Source organism: Syngnathus acus, chromosome 4, assembly GCF_901709675.1.
Source record: "Syngnathus acus chromosome 4, fSynAcu1.2, whole genome shotgun sequence".
Classification (NCBI taxonomy): Eukaryota; Metazoa; Chordata; class Actinopteri; order Syngnathiformes; family Syngnathidae; genus Syngnathus; species Syngnathus acus.
In genome coordinates, this window is record NC_051090.1 from 10,430,713 (window position 1) to 10,452,519 (window position 21,807).

General features: G+C 44.1%; 1 protein-coding gene and 1 long non-coding RNA gene across 2 annotated transcripts in view; one reads left to right on the forward strand and one right to left on the reverse strand.

The window, feature by feature from the left end:
- sox2 (SRY-box transcription factor 2) overlaps nucleotides 1-21,807 on the reverse strand; it is a 74,909-nt gene that overhangs the window by 43,327 nt on the left and 9,775 nt on the right. The window lies entirely within an intron of this gene.
- On the forward strand, nucleotides 9,392-21,713 carry LOC119122198. The gene is made up of 2 exons (XR_005097814.1): nucleotides 9,392-9,692; nucleotides 20,014-21,713. It is a non-coding gene; the product is annotated as an uncharacterized LOC119122198 (long non-coding RNA).

Genomic DNA, 21,807 nt, shown 5'->3' on the forward strand with positions numbered 1-21,807 from the left:
AAACAGATATGCTCAAACCTCATTGAATAAAGTACATAAGCAGACAAGTATATTCACATATTAAAGCAATAAAAGAAATATTTTAAGCATATAATTATACCTACACACATCAATAAAGAAGACATAACTAGACATTTTTGATAGGTGGTAATGACAAAGGTTTTTATAACTTTATGATCTGATATATATTTCTGAGCATTTTGAAATAACAAATGTTTTTTGATATATTGCCTGAATAGCTTAATGACCCTTAAGGAACTGTTTAATGCATGCCTGATGATTTTCTAAACCACGGACACTGCCAAAGTCGTCTAAAAATGTTCAGTACTTGATTGTATCTTATGTTTTGACTAATGCTAGACGCCAGTTTTCGATTACTACTGAACGTTCTGCACAGAGGGAAATATTTTGCCTAACAAAGAAAAGATACGGTTGGAAGCATGATTAAACTAAGAATATAATGACGGAAGCAAAGACATGGAGTATCAAAAGAACAAACTTTGCATAGTCAGGGAACATTAATAGATTAATGATGTCACAGCCAAAAAGCTCACATAATTTCGTACAAAATGACAAAATTGAAAGAATGATGAAAGATTGAGGTGCGACAGTGTATGTGCAAGAATGGAGGAGAATGTTTACAGGAAGGTCACTTGGAGATAAAAACCAGCAGGTGCCAGAGGGAGTCAGCCAAGGACTCGGCCAAAGATGATCGCCAAGGCCGAAAGACGGGATGGAAGACAACAGCCCCCACCCAAGGACTCGGCCAAAGATGATCGCCAAGGCCGAAAGACGCTATGGAAGACAACAGCCCCAACACACACCGAATCGCCCATATTCAGCACCCACTCCCATGGAATCAAAATCTCCTGCGAACTTGCCACACCCCCTGACTCATCACCCATCAAACTCGGCCCACACTGGCATGTGCAACTGAATATAAGCTGACCAAAGAACCTTGAACGTTGCCTTTTCTGAATGGAGACTTTCTGCTCTTGAAAGGCCCAGCGCTGTATTGTACTTTCCTGAAAACAGAGCTTTCTTAACAAGAATTGTGATTGAACTCAACCAACCTGTGCAAGTCTAATTTCTGCTTCAGTGTCTTAGCATTTTCCTAAATCTGAAGAAATCAAACGAGCACGCAGTGAGTAAATTGGATAACAGGTGATTGGCAATGGCTTTTACCGTGAGGCGCAGATAGCGCGCTCCCTAAATTGTGGACCAAATCCAACAATATATATATATATGTACTATATATATATATATACATATAGGACTGTCTCAGAAAATTAGAATATTGTGATAAAGCTCTTTATTTTCTGAAATGCAATTAAAAAACCAAAAATGTCATACATTCTGGACTCATTACAAATTAACTGAAATATTGCAAGCCTTTTATTATTTTAATATTGCTGATTATGGCTTACAGCTTAAGAAAACTTAAAACTCCTATCTCAAAATATTAGAATATTTCCTCAGACCAAGTAAAGATTTATAACAGCGAAACAAAATCAAACATTTGAAAATGTCCCTGCACTCAGTACTTGGTTGGGAATCCTTTTGCACGGATTACTGCATCAATGCGGCATGGCATGGAGGCAATCAGCCTGTGGCATTGCTGAGGTGTTATGGATGCCCAGGATGCTTCAATAGCGGCCTTTAGCTCATTTGCTTTGTTGGGTCTGGTGTCTTTCAGCTTCTACTTCACAATACCCCACAAATTCTCTATGGGGTTCAAGTCAGGAGAATTGGCAGGCCAATCGAGGACAGTAATGCCATGATCAGTACACCATTTACTGGTGGTTTTGGCACTGTGGGCAGGTGCCAGATCATGCTGGAAAATGAAAATCATCATCTCCATAGAGCTCTTCAGCAGACGGAAGCATGTAGTGCTCTAAAATCTGCATTTACTCTGGACTTTATGTACCAACACCAGCAGCTGACATGGCTCCCCAAACCATCACTGACTGTGGGAACGTCACACTGGATTTCAAGCAACTTGGATTTTGCTCCTCTCCAGCCTTTCTCCAGACTCTGGTGCCTTGACTTCCAAATGAAATACAAAACTTGCTTTCGTCTGAAAAGAGGACTTTGGACCACTCTGCAACTGTCCAGTGCTTCTTTTCCATAGCCCAAGTCAGACGCTTCTTCCGTTGTCTTGAGTTCAGAAGTGGCTTGACCATGGGAATACAGCTATTGTAGCCCATTTCCCGGACACGTCTGTGAACAGTGGCTTTTGATACCTGGACTCCAGCTTCAGTCCACTGTCTTTGAAGCTCCCCCAAATTCTGGAAGCGACTCTTCTTCACAATGCTGTTAATGGTGCGGTCATCTCTCTTGGTTGTGCAGCGTTTCCTGCCACATTTCCCCCTTCCAACAGACTTTTTGTGGATGTGCTTTGAAACTGCACTCTGTGAACAGCTTGCTCTTTGAGAAATTTCTTTTTGTGTCTTACCCTCCTGATGGAGGGTGTCAATGATGGTCCTCTGGACAGCAGTCAGATCAGCAGTCTTCCCCATGCTTTGGATTTAGTTTACTGAACCAAGCTGAGTGTTTTTCAAGGCTCAGGAAACCCTTGCATGTGTTTCAAGTTAATTAGACGATTCAAATGATTAGTTGAGTACCCTACTAGTATAATTTTTCATGATATTCTAATATTTTGAGAGAGGATATTTGAGTTTTCTTAACCTGTATGCCATAATCAGCAATATTAAAATAATAAAAGGCTTGCAATATTTCATTTGATTTGTAATGAATCCAGAATGTATGATATTTTTGTTTTTTTAATTGCATTTCAGAAAATAAAGAACTTTATCTCAATATTCTAATTTTCTGAGACAGTCCTGTATATATGCATATATATACATATATATCCACATAAATATATATATACACAAATAAAATTCACTGCTTGTTTGTTGTAATATCCAGTCTTTCAGCTACATATATATATATATATATATATATATATATATGTATATACGTATATGTATCTATATATGCAGGCAATTGCTCCCTCTCTCGGTGTCTGGAGGTAAACAAGCTAGTCTACGCTGTCAGTGGTAATTTACCTCTCATCTGTCTTCACTAATTATTATCACATTCATCAGATTGATCAAGGCAAGAGGGCCTCTCGCGGAGATTTTCCGTTAAAGCGCCATCCACTGCTATTGGGCCCCAGAGGCTGAGGGGGCTGAGGGGGCTGCGTGTGCGTCACTTGCCTGGTCTGGCAAAGAGGGCCGACCAACATGCAGCTCTAATTGGACCAAGCTGGGTGCTTAATTATACAGTTGGCCTTTTTTTTTTTTTTTACACTGGGGATGATGGCGTTGACGGGAGGGGCAAGGTACATGTAGAAGATGGGGAAGATAATACGGAGGACACACCTTGACGGTACGTGGAAGCGGAACGAATGAAGCAGAAGAGAAAAATGGAGACCAACAGTGAGCAGAGTGAGGGAGCACGCAAAAAAGGGGAAAATTCACATGAGGAATTAAAAGCAAGGGACGTAGAGGAGAGAGGTGAAGTGTTTTGTCATGTGCTCTCAGTCTAATTCCCACCTGACAAAGAGGCTGTCAATTCGGGGGAAATTGCAACTTGTCACTTGGCAAATAAACTGCCCTGATAACTGATTAATAAGGCCCACCTGCACGCACACACGCACGCACATACACACACACACACACACACACACACACACACACACACACACACACACACACACACGCACACACACACACACACAATACATTGACTTATGGTGACTTATAGTAGAATCGGTTTTGACCAAATGCTCGCTCGACGTTGCAGTGCGCCGTGCTAAGTGCGGTGTGAAAAGGCCTTCTTGTATTTTTTCTACGACTTCCCGACGGCACTCACATTTTAAAAATCGGTGAAAAAAATGAAAATCAATGTGTGTCGTGCACCCTGTTATCTGTTATCCACAGCGCTTACAATTTTATCATTCCGTATTTTTTTTCATTTCTTCAAAACACTTTTTTGGGGGTTCCACAATGTTAGCCGCTAACAAATCATGCAGAGCAGTCATTTCATATCCTTGAATTGCAATCTACTAGACGTGCGCTCAGATTTCACTTTTTGTTGGGATTTTCGACAATATAACCGTGAACTACGAGTTTGTGGGTTGTTATAAAATATATATACATTTGATTTTTTTACAATAATCAGACTGTCCAGTCACCCGTTGGCCAAGACAACAACAATGCGAGAGGGAGAGAATTCAATTACTGATGAAAGGAGCTGGTGATAGACCAAGAGGATCAGCTCTGATCATTGCCGTTCTTTTTTCACTCCTGAGATGATAAGAAGGCTTAAGCGCACACGCGTGCGCGCGCGCATGCACACGCACACGTCAGTCAATATTGGCACACAGTGACCCCGCCAGGAAAGGCCATTTAGAGTGACATCTACTCTTGGTGTTTATTAAACCTTACACCTCTCGCGCTGCCCTCAAGCACACCCTCCATTTCTAAACGTTTGCACGCCGGTGGCCCCTGATCTGCGCCGTGATTGGACAACAACGCCGTGACCCGGACCGGGTCTGGGAGGGCCACACCAACCGGCCAAATGCTGCACAATCTCACACAAACACACACACACACACACATACACACACACACACACACACAGACAAGTGCGTCCATCTCCTCCAAACAAAACCTCTTCATTCGCAACACAATGGAGCCTCTCGCTATCATTTTCACCGGCCGCGGGTCGAATGTGACGGAGAGGAGGAGGAAGGAGGAGAAGAAGGGAGGGCACGGGAGGACGAAAATTGGATCCCAGCCCAGCGTTGTCGCTTGCATTTTGATCAGCGCAGCCTGATGCCAAAAGGTCATCTGACATAATGGCTGATGAATTTAAAAATGCACCGAGTAGGATTTTCATTTGCGATTTTCAATTTAGTCAGGCGGAGCCTCTCGGCGTGCGTTGCGCTGCCGATAACCGTCTTCAGCCTGTCGGCGCTATCGCCACTCCTGTCACCAGCAGCAGGCAGCTGTTGCCAACAACAACCAAAAAAAAAACGATAGCAAAAACACATATGGGCAAAAATGATGGTGGCCTCCTCAGAGAAAGACCCAAAACTATAAAATGTTTTAAATGAGAGATGAGGGTTTAGATGAGAATTCATAAACAGTAAACATGTTCCAAAAAGTCATGAGAAAAATCTTCCTTTTTTTTTTTTTTTACAAGGTTGTCATACTTGTAAACCCTTGACAAATTTGGCTAATTAAGCACTGGTGATCTGGTCCCAATTTTACAACTGAGCAGAGTCCATAAATAAAAAACTGTTTCCGTGAAAATGATCATTACATATAAGCCTTTGCGAGTGCTATTACTGATCTTAAATGTTTTTACACATTAAATTTCTAGTTTTTTTAACTTGTTTTATTTGCCTGTGTTTTGATTTTAATTGAAGTCGAGCTGACACTTGGCAGAACATCTCAGTGACGCTTTGAAAGTTTGGGTCACATGTAGGCAGCAACCCTCCGACGCCTTCATTCTGTCGATGCACCTTGCGCAATTTCATCAAGGCTAAAGTCACCTCGTGGGTTCTCCCGACACTTAAATGGAACTTATTTTTAAAACACTGATAAAGGTGGCAAATTCGCATTTATAAATCAGCAACGGCATTGGCAGAAACTACTTTGCAGACGCATCACACCACCCCTGAGGTTAATTAAAAGTGAAGGAAAGTGTTGGAAGACAAGTGGCGCACGGTTCCCTGTCAATGTTGCAGCAAGTGGGAAGATGGATGGATGGATGGATGGATGGATGGATGGATGGATGGATGGATGGATGGATGGATGGATGGATGGATGGATGGATGGACGGACAGACAGACGGACGGACGGACGGACAGATGTATGGATGGGCGGACGGACAGATGGATGGACGGATGGAGCCTTGTCGAAAAATTCCAGTCAGAAGGTCAAATTTCATGTCATCTAAATTTAAGTGAATCTTGTTATACTGCAGATGTCTGGAATAAATATGTTCCAGCAGTCTCCGCTCCTTCATCAATGTTGTCATTTGAGCACTTTTGCTCGTGATTTACTGAAGGTTAGCAAAGCGAATATATGCAAGTATTTTATTTCAAGGCAAGAATTGAATGATGGAAAAGAGCAAGGGAAAAAAACATGATGGCCTTGAGAAGGTGGATGATGCTTGTTTGTCACAGAGTGCCGTAGGAAAGAGCTGTAAGCGTGTGTGCGTGCGTGTGTGTGTAGTGGCGGAGGGAGGGGGGGGCTGTGTGACAGAGTCTCTCTGCATTAATTGCTTAAATTGAAGCGCTGCCACGTCTGTGAGAGACGCTTTGATATGATAATGGAAGCCTTCTCGGAGATGCTCGCGATGTGTGTGTGTGTGTGTGTGTGTGTGTGTGTGTGTGTGTGTGTGTGTGTGTGTGTGTGTGTGTGCGTGTGTGTGTGTGTGTTGTGTTGTGTGAATGCCATGCACCTGCCAGCATGCCACTGTCTCCTGTCTGCATCACCATGAGGGCTAGGCTGAGTCAGACCCAAAGGCAGAAGAAAAAATAAAAATAAGAAAAATACCGTAATTTTCCATGTATAATACGCACCCTAAAAATGGCATGTCGATGCTGGAAAAAAGCCTGTAACCATGTATAATACGCACCCAAATTTTGACTCCTACTTAAGTCCGTAAAGGTAAAATTATTTCAGAAAAAAGATCATCTTTGGGAACAACCGGATGTTATTCTGCCGGTCAGTATCACTGCGCATGCGCTAGCAAACTCGATAGCGAAGAAATATGTGAGACTCTCAACGGGATCACCAATATTTGAGTGATGTTCCAGTTATTTATTATCTTTCTATGTGTTCACAATTGTCATGGTGATCTTTCTGGTGATTTCTTAACTAGGCTGGATGTATTTTTTTTGTTGCCCTTGATTTCTCCGACTGCCCAGAAAGGCACCACCGCGATCAGTTAGGTTAAAATGAAAAGAGAGGAAAGTGACGTGCGGATGCGCGATTGACAACAAACAAGAAGAAAGGTGATTTCAAGTTTTATTTCGAGGGAGATTTTCTTCTTCTTCAAAAAAAAATCTAAATTATACCCATGTATAATGCGCAGCCCAGATTTTAGGACAATAAATTAGTTACATTTTGCGCATTATACATGGAAAAGGACGGTAAGAGTAGAGCTTGGCAATTGATTTTGAGTGACGATCGTCACCAAGATTGGGTTGAAGCACTTGCCGACACTGTCATTGTTAAATAAATGCTGGTTGAACAAAAGCAAAGCAACAAGACAATTAAAGATCTAAATTTGCTCATCTTCGCTATGATGAAAAACTCTCCCATGCGACTTTTTTATTTTTTAAAGGCATCTCAATTCGATCGATTCAAATGCAGCCTTCTCCGCAACATCTCAGCAAGTCAAGGTTGTACTTCCTAACATAACATCGAATCAATACAAAAGTGACTTCAAACAAAAAGAAGGTGACAACGGGATCGGCGCTTGACTTTATTCCATCTGACTTGGCGATTCAGACCAACTGCGTCACCTCCCGACAGGTTAGCAACAGCGCCACGTCATCCTGCCAAGCCGCTGCGGATCAACTGCAAGCTCTCCTGATGATGTCATAGGTCAACGAGAATGCCATTAAAACACTGAGGGGGAAACCGCAGCAACGGCCGATGTGTTGCCGGTCATGCTTGTTGTGAGAGGATTACTGGAAGTGGAGTGTGTGTGCGTGTATGCATGTGTGAGTGAGTTTCCTCCAACAAGGTTTCGGGGCACTGGCTTGAGTCATCGGCTCCCCTCGAGCCAGGAAGCAGTGTGTCCAAGGGCCTGACACACACATACACAAACACACACACACACACAAAGACAGGCCCGATCGCAAACACACACGCAGACCTCCTGGTTGCTTGCTAAGCCGACTGACCTTTACGCAGCCCACCCACAGCTGACCTGTACATAACCATGTCACAAGGTGGGGGGCCCAAATTAACAAACCAGGCTTGGAAGAAATAATCAATTAATTATCAGTATTGAATATGACCATCATTTGGCTCAAAGGTGCCAGTTGGTGGACATTGGCAGCAATCAGAGCACACTACTGCAAGATGATCCCAAATGTGCTCAATGTGACACGTGACCTATGCGTCCAGAAATTGTCGACAGATTCATGAGACTCATGAATCATACGAGTCGATTGTTGCATGGTCAGCATACTCGCCGGACATTGTCACCCAGCGACCATTCCCGCATCGCATTTTGGTCCCGGTACACCCCCCCCCAAAAAAATCCCTCAAATTAAAAGATACTTGAAAGGAGGGACACAAAAGAGGAATGAAACGAGCTAACTCATCGGACAGATTTATGCGAGTGACTCACCATCTCTGTTTTTTTTTTTTTTTCCAAAGACTGGTGCCAGCTGACCATCACACACATGCTGTCCAAGTGTGTCTTTAGTGTGTGCTGGTTCCCAGTGCCGCCAAAGGCCCCTTTCCCATCCCTTGATGTGGAACACAATGTGCTTCTGTCACAGAGGCAGAGCAGACGGTGAAAGCGAGGGGCCTCCAACACACGCACGCACGCACGCACGCACACACACACACACACACACACACACACACACACACACACACACACACACACACACACACACACACACACACACACACACACACACACACACACACACACACACACACACACACACACACAACAACAAGAGCCAGTTCAAACCCAAGCAGACAACAGCAAGGCAGCACCTCTGCATGCAAACATCAACTAAGTCGAATTCCACTTTTCCCACACATGCAACTGCGTTGGCACACAAACGAGTCCTTGTCCCATGAAAACAAAGTGCGAACGCGATGACAGAGGTCAATCCACGCTCCGCTCTGCTCCCCACCCCGCGGCGTTTCCAACCGACAGCCTCATTAGGGAAATATTTGTCCCAGTTGGGAAGGTGCAACGGGTGAGAAACTGTACAGAAAAAAAACACGTTGGGGGTGGGGCACGCTGGGATGTCTGTCACATTTCCACAATTAACTACACATGAGTAGTGTCCTAGCAAATGTTTGGCCGTTCTTCCTTTTCAACATCTCTGGGTCTTCCTTTAGGCTCCATTTCATTTGATGGAGGTTGGTCTCCATGAACATATTTGGATGGCTGGGCGGATGAACCTGACATTCCTGACATCATTCGGCCTTGCAGCTTGCAGAGTCGTATGAAGGTGTCACAAAAGTTTGGAAAAACAAATCAAGTTCACTCACGTACGCGCACACACACAGCAACCCCCACCCTCTCCGCTTCCTCTGAATGAAAGAAGGCTTGTGCTCTCCCTGGCTGGCTCTCAGCCCTCCTCCTGCAAATCAAGTAACAAATTGCCGCATCCTCCGAATGATAATCAGCAAAGCCTTGAAGGCGGTTTTGTCCCAAGGGATCGAGTCAAACTTCTTGCTTTTTTCTGACCGCCTGACTGACTTGAGTGTTGTTCTGCAAAACTCGCAGTTCAACTTAGTTTCCTCACTTTGCTTGCAAGCCACTCCGCAAGAGGTCCGGAATTGTTTGAAATCTGGGAAAATCTTTGCCTGAAGTTTCTGACTGGTGAAGAGAGGCTCCGGCCTCGCATCTCCATCAACAAGTCAATAGAGGCTGTGGCTTGCTGAGACATTAGCGTGGAAGCAATGAAGGTGAGCAGGACTTAATATAAGCCTCTTAGTGCTTCTGTCAAAGAGTCTCTTTTAGGGAAATCAATCCCTCGGTAATGACTAAGCACAGCGCAGGCATCGGACGTGGACGACAGCCGACCTGTGGCAGGGGAAAGCTGCTGGGCTACGGTTGGATATGAGCCTCTTAAGAGTGCCCACCGTCTCACACTTAAGAGGAGGGAGGGGCGTGATCACGGTGATGACAATGGTGATAAATACGCGGCTGGCCATTGAGTGGCGTTCGGGGGAAAATCCACCCTTGCTTTCAGAAGTCCCGAGGCGAGGGGCTGAACGAGCGCCGCCCGAGATGGCGATCCATCGAGCCGTGAGACTTTCTCATCTCCAGCAGGCAAACACCAAACCAGATTGCGGATGATTTGCACCTCGGACGTCAAATGGATGTTGGGATTGTCACCCACTAGAACTTCTCTCTATAGAAATATTGTTGATTGTTGGATGGAACATTGCACCACAAACGCAAAACGTGCCAATCGACTTCCTCGAGTTGAGCTTGATATTAGTTAGCCATGCTCATTCTAAACTCATTTAAATATAATCGCGTTCAGTTTTATTAAACGCGGAAGAGAGATGAAGAAAATGGTGCAGAAATGCTTCGAATCTTTTAAATCAAGAAATGTTATAGCTCTATAAAAATCAAACAACCTTTGTTTGATTTTTATAGAGCTATACAATTTCTGACATGTTTGAAGAAACGGGGAATCTTACTGGCTAGCAGATTCCCATCACGAATAAGTCCACATCGGCTGAAGACGGAACATAAGCAGACAGGCATGTCGCTGAGGCCTTGCTACTGTGACACGCGGGAGGTAATTTGCAACAACACAAAGAGGGTGGAGGGAGGGGGGTGAGGAGGGGTGGCTTGAAAAAGGTACCGGAGAGAAAATAGGTAAGGGAAAATCACTGTTTAATTTGAAATCCAAGAGTTTGGGGGGCAGAGTTCATCCATAAGTGGAGCTGCTACAACACAGCACAAAAAAAATAATTTCACATTCTTTAATTTTCGGAATAAAATGGCTAGCTATTTCAGGGCGAATAATTGTTTGAACCAATGATTTTATCATTAATCCGACAGCAGCCCCCAAGAGCCGGGGGTCACACCAGAGGTTGATTAGGTACGAGGCTGCACAAAGAGCTCTCCAGTCGATGCCATTGAAAAGGAGCAAGTCATTTAGATTGCGAATTGGTCTCGGGGTTGCGAGTCTCGCTCCATTACAGGCCACTTTCAATTTGAGCCTCACAATAAACATCAAGCCGGGAAAAGCAAATTACAGCAGCCACCTTGGCCGGAGCAGACGCTCGCTCGGGCGGGCGGGCAAGATGCTAAACCGAAGCAAAAAAAGTGGAAAACGGGGAGAATGACAAAGCAAAATTCCAACTTCTTTGACTTTGATAAGATTCAAACACAAAGAACGTGTCCCAAAAACACCAAAGCAACGTATGGCTAATTTGCGCTTCCCTTTTTGACATTCCTCCACACAAAGTCACAACAACAAAATCCCATTCGAGAAAAAGGCGTCCATTTGGAATGCATGCAAATCATTTTCTATCTCCCATTATTAATTTCATACTCCATTTTAATTACAGCCAGACAGGGCCGGAACAATGGCGGGTCTGTCCGTCCAAATTGCGTTGGGCGCTCACTATCTCGTCTCAAAGTCGCTGCGTGGCTGGTTGTAAATATCTTTGGGGTATACGTGAACACAACGCTAAGTGTTATTGACATGCTCGATAACTTGACCAATGCAAATTTAATTATATGAGTTGAATTTGCGCCGCCGCCACAAATCAATGCAGATAATTGCAGCGCGACGCCTTTTGTGACAGCGGCCTTGTTTTGAGAGAACGCGTCACTCTCCACGAGTGTCTCATCAGTCATCATACTTTTAGTAATCATTTCGATTCCAAATGGCGATAAGACAACAAATGTGTGAGCACTTAAAAGCCCGGATTCAACATGATCAATGATGAGATCTGAAACAAAGCACAGGGGCTTAACACACTGCAATTTTAGAGATTACCTTATTAAAAGAAGTCGGAATAAAATCAATTTTGTTTCCCGAGGCAATTTTTCACTCTGCACATCCTGGACATTATATTCAATTAAACACACGTCAAGGTAAACAATTCCCTGAGCAAGCTCCACGTTTTCTTTTATAGAAACTGAAACCTTCACTCTTGGCCTAAATATCAGCACACAAAAAATATACAAACAGTATTAAAAGGGTAGTCAACTCGACTTTTTTCTTTATTTTTATTAACTCAAAATGTTCCTTCTACAGTCTAACTGTCTTCAGATTCATATTACGTTTATGTAATAAGAATTAAGCAGAGGAATTGACCCGTTCAAGGCGCTGCCATTTTTTTTTATCTGTCAACTAAAATTGACAGCAAAGTGACCCAACTCAAAACAGGTGAGCTGTGTGATGCTAGCAAGACAAGCTCATCTCTCAAGTCATTGTTTTGATAATTGTTCTTTTTTTACTACTATATATTCTACAAAGTCTCATATTCCTACTTGGCCAGATTTGAAAAGGAAATAAACAAAAAGCAAGGCAATAAAATAATCCGTCTCTGTGGCGGTATTAAGGACATTAAGCACTGGCGTTTTTTCCCCATCTGCAGCAGAAAATCAATCGTCGCGGGCTGCGAGGACAGTCGGAGGCTAATTTTACCCCGCATTTTCTCTGCCGGCTAATCCCGCAGCCGGGAGCCTGAGCGCGGAGTGCAAGAGGAGTCGAGAAGAAAAGTGAGAGATCCCTCCATAAATGAATTTTATCAGCATGAAAACAAAGTGACTACCTGAACAAAGTCTATTTTACAGAACCACTTCAATAGCATCTCTCGCCTCTTCTCTGTGCCCATTGCGACGATATACATCCATAAGGAAATATAAGCACGGCTAAAAATAACGACAACGAGAAAAAACAGTTTGAAGCTTGATTTTTACCTTACAAACCTTTCTATGAATGAATAGAATCATATCAATTAGGATTTGAAAGGATGCAGATAAAGGATTATGTCATGCGAGCACGGGAGGACCGAACGTGAAAATAAATACGAGTTGGCCTCCGGTTTGTACAGCGAGACAGCTTGCGGGGAGCGCTATTGTTTTCGTCATTAAGGAAAGGAAGCGAGGGGTGAAGTCTTGCGAGGGAGACGGAGAGAGATAGACGGAGTCATGCTACATGCTCTCTCACAGCAGGCACAACAAACACGTTGATTTCGATGACGCTCTGCTCCGGAGCCTGCAAACAATACACTCAACTGGGACTGCGAATCGTATGACTGCCTTGATAAACCGACAGAGCGGGTTTAAGAAGACGCTTGCAGATTAACTATTTGGAATGCCGCTAAGACTGTTGCTATCTTCAACAAGGAGCTTGCATTTGCTCTTCACGCGGCCATTTTGTCTTTACGAGTATTACACTGTGACTTCCCATAGCCAAAAGGTTGTTGATCAACATTTTCAGGAAAAACTTCAAAACAAATTTGAGCATTTTTTTAGATTTTTCTTTTAAAGTACCGTATTTTCCGGACTATAAGGCGCACCTTCAATGAATGGCCCATTTTAAAACTTTGTCCTTATATAAGGCGCACCGGACTATAAGGCACACCATTAATGCCTCATGGCAGGTTTTTAATCCAAATCAAATCCATCCATCCATCCATCCATTTTCTGAACCGCTTCGTCCCCACGGGGGTCGCGGGCGTATTCTCCATTTTATCTTTTTTATTTCAACTTCAGATGCAAAAAAATTACTTTATAATCACAAAATAATGATCCATAGTCTTTTTGATTCATGATTCATAGTCTTCAGCGGGCCACTTATGATTGATTTCATGACACAATGCTTCGGGCCAGTTTGAATTTAGGAATTTGGTCCATATATAAGGCGCACCGGACTATAAGGCGCACTGTCGGCTTTTGAGAAAATTTTAGGTTTTTAGGTAGATGATTTAATTGTTGTCATTAGTAGCCTTTTTTTTTTTTTTTTTGCATCAGACACGCCCCATAGTCTGCAAAGTATTTAAAAATGCAAGTGTAGAATTTTAATGAGCATTGCTGTTAGTATTTAGTATTCTAGTATACTCATTTTGGCATTGCTAAATACAAATAAGTGGAATGATGCGGAAATTCATAATGATGGAACCGGTTTTGGTTGTTGCAAGATCAAATTTTAGAAGCGCAAGCTAAAAATGGCCACGAACTGCCTTGGGCACAGGAACACACTGCAATGCTAACTTGTAAAGATGCCAATGTTGGTTGAACATTCAAAACCTGAGCTGAAACTATTCTATATACACACGTGATATTACACACAGCACCCCCCCCCTCCCTTACACACACACACACACCACACACACTTTAATAGGATGATGATACAAAGGGGCAGAGGAGCGAGGCGCCGGCTGGGGGAAAAAAATGGAACCAAGAAACGAGACAAAAACAGGATGAGGGGAAGCTCAAGAAAGAAGGACGGAGGAGAGAAAAGAAGCTTTGGACGCATCTTCCACATCACTGCCTCCAATTTACCACACAGGTGGCAAAGTTAGCAGATAACACAGATAGTTGCGCCAAGGCTTTCTGCCTCCGCTGCTATGGAATAGCTGGCAGGTGAAAAGATGCGGTCCAAGGACAAAAGCAAAAAATAGGAAGAAAAAACATTGCTATGCCATCAAGTGTGTGTGCGTGCAACAGCTGAGTTTATTTATTAACCGTTAAGGCTAGCAGGACCTTTCAAGGACGGCAGATTATAACATGCCGATCAGTATCCAAACATTGTTTAGTCGGAATTTGATGCTTTCTTTATGGCTGCTATGCAATGTTTCTTCTATACTGCCACGGGTGCAGGAGCAACTCAATAGCCCGTCCCATGATGGCAAAAAAATGCTGAAACCATGCAGTGCAGACATTATAATAATAATAATAGTAATAATAATGATAATAATAATAATGATGATAATAAAAATAATGCCATGTCATAGTTTAACAGCTTAAGAGTTAAACTAGCAGTTGAAAGCCTAATTGGTCCTCCAATTTAACTGAATTTCGCTTGCTCGACACATATTGATCATGTTCATTTTTATTTGCCAGTTGTAATTGTTTGCCGTCGGGAGGGTTTGTCAAGATATGATCAAAGAAGCTTAATGATGAGCAGGGGCTGATGAATAAGAGCCGTAATGAGTGACAGGAAACAAAGAATGATGTTGGTCGCCATTGCATGCATGTGTGTGTATGTGTGTGTGCGTGTGTGTGTGCAGCTGGCCTGCACGCATCCTCGATGATATGTGATTGTTTCACTTGCCATAATGGAGGCTGCGCTGTTGGAGCACATTTGCAGTGCCGTGATTGTAAATGTGTGGCCCACTAACAGGTGTGGATGAGACAAGAGGAGAGCTGCTGCTTGAGGATGTGGAGGGGAAAATAAAGTGATGCCACTACCACACGGGAGCCAAATTGAAACGAAAAGCATGCCATTTTTATCCAGGCACTTGAAGATAACAGAGGCGTTAGCATGAAAGAGATCGCCGCAACTGGCTGCACTTGGGCTCAATATTTCAATTTAGGAACATTCGGGTGCAAGAGGAGAGGGCTGCGCACAGGGCTGTGAAGAAAAATGGCGGCATAGGAGCCACTGAGGTGAACTTGAGATTTCAAGGAGAGGCGTTGAAATTATCTGGGCATCTCTTGTTGCCGTTTTCGATTGGCAATAGAAAAAGAGAAAAAAAACAATTTGGGTTTTCGGGATATTTTTTTGTCATGTAATTCAAAACAAAACAAAAATCAATACACTTTTAGAATTGAATTATAGGCTTGGATCAAACAACACAAAACTTATAAATGCGGCACCACACCGAGTTTGATTTTAATTTTAAAATTTCCAAAACAAAACATTTTGAGAATAGACTTACAAACTGAGGCAAAGAGGGATCTTAAAAAAAAAAGTGTGTCAGCTTGAGCGACCACACAACAGCACGTTTGTGTGTCGGAAATTTGCGAGTGATCGCCCAGCCGGCAAGCCATCCGTCCATATTGCCACAGCGTGCCGCTTTCCCTTCTCTATCTTTCATTCTTCTTCTCATAGCTCAGAGCAGATTGTCCGGTCGGAGCAGCTCTGAGCTGTCGCGCAACACGCGACGCCAGCTTTCAAGAGCCGACGTTGAAAACCCAAGACGTTTTCATTTTGGACTTTTTATCGTAGCCACGCAGGCCACTTCTCGTTTTGCCCGCTTCTGCTTCCAAATCTCGACTTGTCCCCAAGCAAGGTCTTGACTGTCCGAGAGTCTCAGATGACCTTCCCTCCCTGAAATCTTGCTCCAGCCCCAATCTTGGCTTGATGGCTTGCACGGAATTAAAATCCAGGCAATTACAGTGGGGGGGGGAAAAAAACCCGGAGATCTTGTGTTTTGTCTGGGAGCGGTGTGCCGGGGGGATTAGTCCAAAGCCGGAATGGCGTTTGAATCGTGAAGGGTCCCTGAAAGACACCACTTGTTATTAAGAGTGTGTAAACACTGCCAAGCTGCTGAAAAGCTGCTAAAAACACATCGGACATAAAGACGCCGCCTGTGGACACGTCGTATTATCCCTCCGTACATTAACTGGCTGCTAAATACTTAGCTGGAGGATTCCAGCTCTCCTCCCATTCCCATTTCTGTCCCCCAACATTTCTCCCCCACTGTAATCTTTTCGAGACAATAAGCAAAGAGCGATATCAAGAAGGGCGAGAGCGGCGGGCAGAGCGACACCACTTGACAGCGCCGAGTCTGTCCAGAGTATCGGCTTTAGCGCCTAGCTCAAGCGGAGGCTCCACGCCGCTGTTAAACCGAGCTTCTACTAAACAAAATCAAAACACATAAAGACCGTCATTCAAGTGATCGCCAATCATTGTGACAGAGTGAGCGTGTTTGTATATCAAATCTGCCTTTAGGTTGGACCCGGTCAGAACCAAGACAAGCTTTTATCATCCAATCAGACAAACAAAGCCGAAATCTCGAATTCTGCCTGGAAAGATTTACTTCCGCATTTCTTGGTGGACACTAATAAGGCGACCTACCCGCCCATATTCTGCTATGATTGGCGACACGGCGGTGTAGACGCTCACACTCGTGAAAAACACCAAAACTTAGTCCAGCCTGCCCCTGCGTACATTTAAATAGTCAGCTTGCTAACGTAGCAAAGACGTGCACCCTTGCGGAGTTCCATTTATGTTCTAGTCAGTACTAAGAGATGTTGCATTAAGGGCGGCACGGGGGGGTGTGGTGCTTACCACGCCGGCCTCACAAAAATCCACGAATGCGACACTCAAGACAGCTTGTTGGACCTTTTACAACATCGCATTTGGATATTTTGCCCAATCTTACAGTACAGCCGTGTGCTACCTTTCAATATTTGGGTACGCTGCTGCAACTTGAGGGATGCTATTCGTCATCCTTCCGTGATATACTATAATTTCAAATGTTTCCCTCCATGTGGCACAAAGTGCTATTACAACAACACAAAGCAGAGTAAGGTAGTATTATCTTGACTATATTGCAACCTATACTCTTGATGTCATTACATACCTCCCCCACTCTCTCGTGCTGCTGAGTGAACCCCTCTGCATAGTAAGATTAAGCCTGTAATTATACAGCAGCAGCATGTGCATTGTCTCCATGCATCTCGCACACACGCGCACGCACAAGCACACACACACACGTGCACACAAAACAAGGTGAGCGGCTGGCCTTGCAAGGCCATTATAGTACAGCGCGCTCAGCCTCTATTCACAGCTCGCTATTGTTCACGCCAAGGTAAGTAGGGGAGCCTTCAGACTGTAATCACCTGCACACACGCACACATATTGATGTGGAAATGAAAGGAAAGAGAAAATGAGGAAATAAATATTGGGATGGGAGATAGGTGCTGCTCGGAAGAAGTCCACGACAAATCTGCCTGCACGTGTATTTGTTTTAGGCCACGTTCCGCTTGTAAACAGTGTTGCTTTTAAAAGTTTAGAGTGACTATTAAAAGGAAAAAGGTGGATTGCTCCGTCACAACAAACGGGATTTGGTGGAGCTACAGCTGACAGTTTAGTAATTTTCCCAAAATAAATCTACAATAAATGAAGACTCTAATTTGAGAGATAGAGAGAGAGACAGAGAGAGAGAGAGCTCTCCCGTTCAGTGGCCGCTAACTGATTTGACGTACATTTCATTAAACAAGCCGTGAACTGCTCACAGCAGGGGAGGGGGGGAGGCAAGAGGATTGTTTTTAGCATCCATTGTACTTGCGTGTGTTTGCATTCACTCGTTGACTCCAAGCAGGCCAGCCTTCCTGACACGCCTTTTATCAGTTTTGCGTGGTGTCGCTTGGAAAAGCACGCAGGTAATGCAAGCTCTCCGCCCTCCATAGCGGTGGGGAGGCAACGCAGCCAAGTCGGTGCATTTCTCCCCCTCCTCGTTCTTTTTTTTTTTTTAAACAAGCAGAAAATTGTTTGGTGGTGTTTCACGGCTGACGGGTTATGGTAATCCGGCAGGAGCACCGGTCTGGAAACTAATGAACTGGGGACGAGAACGAGCAAGCGAGATGAGCTCACGCTGTATCACAGATTGGATTTGCCGTTTCTCGTGTATCATTGATGCTTTATTTTCTCCGTGGGAAGAACTTGAGACGCCTTTCATGAAAGCGCATTCAGCTCTAGAATGAGCTTATACTAGAATGCAAACGGAGATACGTTGTAGCAGCACAGACTTTTAAGTGCACTTTATAATCCAAAAAATACGGGAATGGAGTATATTTACATATTGAAAATAAACGTCTAAGATCAATCACTAAAAGCCAAAAATGGAGAAGATCACGTTTCACAGATGAGCTGCACGACGGGTTTCCTTCTAGATTGAAAGCCTGCCAACTGTTGCCCATTTCCTTTTTTTTTTTTTTATAACCCTCCATGGACTGTTTGTCACATGATGTGTTCTTCATCACTCATGTGTCCATTCCTGCCCTTCCTTCTCACACCTCTCCATTTGCCAGCATGTGTGTTGTGGGAAACGCCGCTCTATCGAGCCTGAAACAGGTGCTCGATCATAGTCAATTAATTAGATGGTGAAGATGCTCCTTGTTCACTGGCGAGCCCCTTGTGGCCCGCCGGGATCTGACACACACACACTCGCACACACACACACACGGGGGGAAAAGCCATCTGGGCAAAGAATCATCCCATGGGACTGTGGCAAAGTGTAAATATGTGTGCGCGTGTGTGTGTGTGCGCGTGTGAGTGTGTGTGTGTGTGTGTGTGTGATTGGCCGTGAAGTTGCTGCTTTTACATGACAATTAACCCTATTAGCCTTGCAATGACTCACACTTGCCAGACCAGGTTTGGTCTTTTACACAGCATCCAGACAGAAAAAAAAAAAATCCCTTCATGCTTTCTATTGAAATGTTTGAGCCTGCTCTGAATGTAAAGTTCGAGTCTGCTATTTACTATGTTAGCTTCCAAATATTTTTCTTGGGTTAACATTACGAGTGTTTAGATGTTGCCTTTCTTGCCGAGCAATTTATTCAGTGCCCTTCAGCATTACATCCAGAGCCACATTAGAAGCAATTTACCTAAATAAACGAGACAACACTTTAAAAAAGAAAAAAAAGAAAACGCAGACACTGTACATGGAAATTGTACACAAATGTAATAAAGCCGACTGCAGTCGAATGAATGCAGCGCACTGACAGCCCGTTCCAAAGTCGTCAGAAAGCGAGACCGACAGAGACGTGAGAGACAAAGCAGTTGAAGTGACAGTTGAGTCTTTGATTGACAGGATGGGCTTTTGATTCGGATGTAATTACTGAGGGGAGGGGGGCGCTTCGGGAGGTAAAAGAGGAATACAATAGAAATGTGAGGGAGGGGGAGGAGGAGGAATGGAGGCTTGGAGCAATGGTGGCTTTTGAAAGGCTGATGCCAAGAGTTTTGTTGCAAGTCATTCAGAACTGAATGCCACTCTTCCCTTCAACTGGCTTGTCAAGACATCACAAAGCAGGAGAAATCATTTAGTTCATTGGCATTGCTGTGTAAAAGTCAGATTTTTTTGCCAATTATTGTTAAATTTGTTCTTGCTTGCATTTTAAATGTGTTTTGCATTTATCACGTTCGATACCACTTTGTTTCCAAACCGATACTAGAATGACAGCTCAATTCTTGAGTGGTCGCGGATACTGATAGCAAATACCGATACTACTTTTAAAATGTCCATGAGCTGATGAATAATTTTAACCTTAAGCCAAAAGTGTTCTGCGATGTGTTGCAAGAACAACCACGGGGCAGCAGCGAGGAGCCCAAAATGGCCGCAAATATATAGTTCCAGACGCCGACTCTACTCCACAACAAACACGTCTGCTTCCATGACCTAGATAATTCGAATCATGCCAAAACCTTGGCGTCTGACAAGCTCAGGAGAGGAGATGTTTTCTCGAGTTTACAATTTCCTTCATCTTTATTTGTGACTTGGGAGGTCAGAAGGCAAACGCAGAGCATCGCAGACATGATGTCATCACTGCCTGCCGGTCTACAAGTGACAATGCAACAGCTTGCTAGAGAGATTGGATTTTACATTTTCAAACACACACACACGCATGCATACTTGCAGATCTCTGACAGCGCTTCAGAGCCTTGGCCATGTGTCCCACAGGTTTGGTGTTTAATCAAAGAGAATAGTGGCAGGGGAGAAAGGGAGGAGAAAGGAGGGAGGGAGCTGGCTCATGTGGAAAGCCCCCCCCTCAACCCGAGGCAAGGCTATTTGTCGGGCCCCTGGTGGAAGCCCAACATTAGCCCTCTGGGGCCCTCAAGGAGCCCGCAGGATCATACACTTGACAAATATTGGGATTGGAGCTGGAGTGAGGCATTGTGGACATGGGCGGGGGCGTAAGGCCCTGAAGCAGATGGTCGTAAATGTTCATTTAAGACAGACGATTGATTTGACGAAACAGATATCCAGCCTCGTTAAGCAGAAAGTACCTCTGGGACCTGGTGGGGGGGGTTGTCTAATTCTAACCTCCGCCTGTGCCGACCGTGCTGGCAAACCAGGACAGAATAAGAGCACGACAGAGAGCAAAATAGTTCCTGTCAAGATGAAATGAAATTTGTGCGCACGCAAACACACAAAGCGCCAGGAACAAGCACGACTTTGCTCCTGTTTGTATATTCACATTGGCGATCCGGGCCCTGCTGTCATGCCCTTCTAGAAAGATCTGCTCGAACACGTTCTTCCTCGTTCGTCAGTGATGTGACACGACTGCGAGAGGAGATTGCGTCTTCTCCTCGCCGCATGCAAAGCGGCGCCGGTGTGCAGTCGAGCCATCGAGCCGTTCTCACTCGCCACATCCCTTTAATTGGCTAAAATGATGGCCTTTCATCAATATTGCCTTTAAAAAATGTCTGCTTTCTCTCTCGCTCTCTGCATCTCCTCCCACTTTTCTTTCACTTTGTGTATTTTCAGACCTTTATTCAATCCAATCATGGCCAGCGTGGCGGCGCTCCGTCGAGGCCATGCACGCCGCAGCCAAGTCTTTGTGTCTCAGCATTAAGAAATGAGCACAGAGAGGACGAGAGGAGAGGTCTCATTAGCGCCACAATCACAAAGAAGACAATTATCAGTCTGCAAGCCACGGTCGGAGATTTAGAAGGACGCCAAGTGGAGCGGCCGGCAACTGGACATGACACCTAAGGAGAAGCTGATCTCGCTCTTTCGATTTTACACACGCATAGATGCCCATATAACAAATCCCAAATCACATAAAAAAATAAACCCGCAGGAGCACATTAATATCATCACAAATTATTTTCCAGCTACTATCATAATAATACTAATTCCATACAATGGCAACACATTGAAGTGTAAATTCAGAGTCTGTTCTTTTTTTGGTATCTATTAAAATGATGTGATGGAAAATGAATTACATATTGTGTGATTTGTAAGAAAAGTGTGAAGAAATAAATTGTTTATTTTGAAGACGAAGCGTATGTCCCCTTGCCGTCTTGTGTATTTGCAAAGCAAACACAAATTCATCACATGTGGGAGCAATTCCCGTGTCATTTAAATCAAC